Genomic DNA, 2,448 nt, shown 5'->3' on the forward strand with positions numbered 1-2,448 from the left:
GAGTACTATGCAATGAAAATCTCCTGCAAGAACAGCTTAGTTGTCCCTGTGTAGAACTTAAATTGGAGTGATTTCCTTTTAGTGAATATAATCTATAGACACATAATTTATGAATATCATCCATTTAAATATATAGCTAAATTGCACCTACATTGAAGTGATACCTTAATATCTCAATTTACAAGCCTTTTAGCTATTTCTTTTCCGACCCTTTTTTTTTTTTTTTTTTTTTTTTTTTTAACTTATGGCCTGTTAAAAATGCTGATTTCAAAAATGACATTAGTGGATAAATGTGTTCCCACATATGCTGTTAATAATACTAAATAGATACATCTATTGTACAATAAAATACTTTTTAAAAAATAGTCTCATTTGGAGAAATGAAAGGCCTAATCATTTTCTGTAAGCAGCTATATTCCCTGAGGCCCGAGAAGATCATTCATTAGTAACTAGCGGAATCGTTTCAATGCTGATGTGTCCAGAAACTTTGAAATCTAATAAGGATTTAAACAGCTGTATTTTAATTAAACTCTAGTCTAATAAACCTGAATGTAGACAATCAGACCAATGGGGAATTAGACCAGTCTTTCAGGGATATCCTAGGAATTAATCCCATTTACAGCATGTAGAGACTTCCCAAGCCATTCAATCAAGAGACAGAGTTATTGGATGGAATAATTACATTTTATTATGCTGCTGTAGAAATGTTAGCAGAAGAAAAGAATTAAAACTCTATGGGGGAACAATGCACATATGTTGTTGATCAAGCCATTTTGGAATGTCAAGGTACAAAAATATGGCAGTAATTTGTCAACTGATTAGAAAAAAAAGGTAAAGGAATATTTTTTATATCAGTAATATTTTTAATCTTATATTTTTGTTCAATACAGTAAATATGTTGAATATAATATGACGTCATGTTTAATACATACATGGTATTAAAGCTTGTATAAATATTAGACTTGTGCGTTCGTATTTGGGAGAACATGAAAACTAACACGAATGTTGCGTTTTTTTCAAACTGAATACCGAATAAACTAATATTGCGGCGGGTAAATCTACACGAAAAATAATCTGTGTTCGTCTTCGTTAAACTCTCCCAGCTAATCTCCCTGGTTCTTTCCCCCATACAAGTCACTGCCTCTAGCCCAGTGGCGTCTCCAGCTTTCATATTTAGGGGGGGCACATGGGGGGCCGGGGACCAAAGAAGGGGGGCCAATTATAAAACAGTACATATACACTATATATATATATATATATATATATACATACACGTTAGACGTGCATTTTTAACTACATAACATGTATTTATCTCTTTGAAGTAAAGACTGTGATTAAAATATGATTTCAAAATAACAGCTAAAGTGACAGTTATTTTTCATTCTTTAATATTAGCCCCTGCTGACAATATATATAAATATTAGACCCTGCTGCCAATATATAGAAATATTACACCCTGCTTCCGATATATTTAATATTAGCCCCTGCTGCGGATATATACTTATATTATACCATGCTGCCGATATACATAGAAATTATACCCTGCTGCCAACATATATTAATATTAGCCCCTACTGCCGATATATTATTAGTCCCTGCAGCCAATATTTATTGATAATAGGCCCTGCAGCCAATATATATTAATATTAGCCCCTGCTGCCGATATAAATAAATATTAGTCCCAGCTTCCGATATATATTAATATTAGCCCCTGCAGCCAATATATGTTAATATTAGACCCTGCTGCCAATATATTTGCCACACTGACTGCAGATCAGGGGAAGACAGTGAGAGTCAGTGCAGTGTTCCCTCCTTCTGACTGCACCGTGACATTGAGAGGTCCTCTCCCCTGTAATCATCCCCAGAGTCCCTTTGTCCCCTCATTCACTAAACCACACCGCTCTTTTACTTACACCCTGTAGTTCAGGTATAGATCAAATAAACAACACATGGAAACAGCACGTGCAACTGAATGAGATAAAAAAAAACCTGTATTTGCAGGTATACATAAATAATGTATGGAAACTTAGCCGATACAGATCAACAGAATTTGACACACTATTTGACATCCAAACAACTATAAATCATTCTTTTTTATCACATTAATAAATCCCAGAAATCAAAAAAGTTAAAAGGCCCAAATAAATTAAGGAGATTAGACATAATGGAAACTTCAACAAAACTTTTAGCCATTAATGCATCACAACCATCTTAGCGCTGCGTCACCAAATGAACCCCTCATCACAGATAACACAATGCATACAGCTGCATATAACTAAGCTGAGTACCACTTGGTCTGTGAAGGCCTGTGAAACCAAAGGGGAATAGCGTCCTGTATAATGAAATCAAGAATTTAGTTCCACAAACTCTGAACCAACATCTACGTTTCCTTTTAATAATATATTCAGATTGAAATAATAGTAAATAACACAAAACCTTTACTTTTCC

The sequence above is a fragment of the Spea bombifrons genome, chromosome 1, assembly GCF_027358695.1.
Source record: "Spea bombifrons isolate aSpeBom1 chromosome 1, aSpeBom1.2.pri, whole genome shotgun sequence".
NCBI lineage: Eukaryota > Metazoa > Chordata > Amphibia > Anura > Pelobatidae > Spea > Spea bombifrons.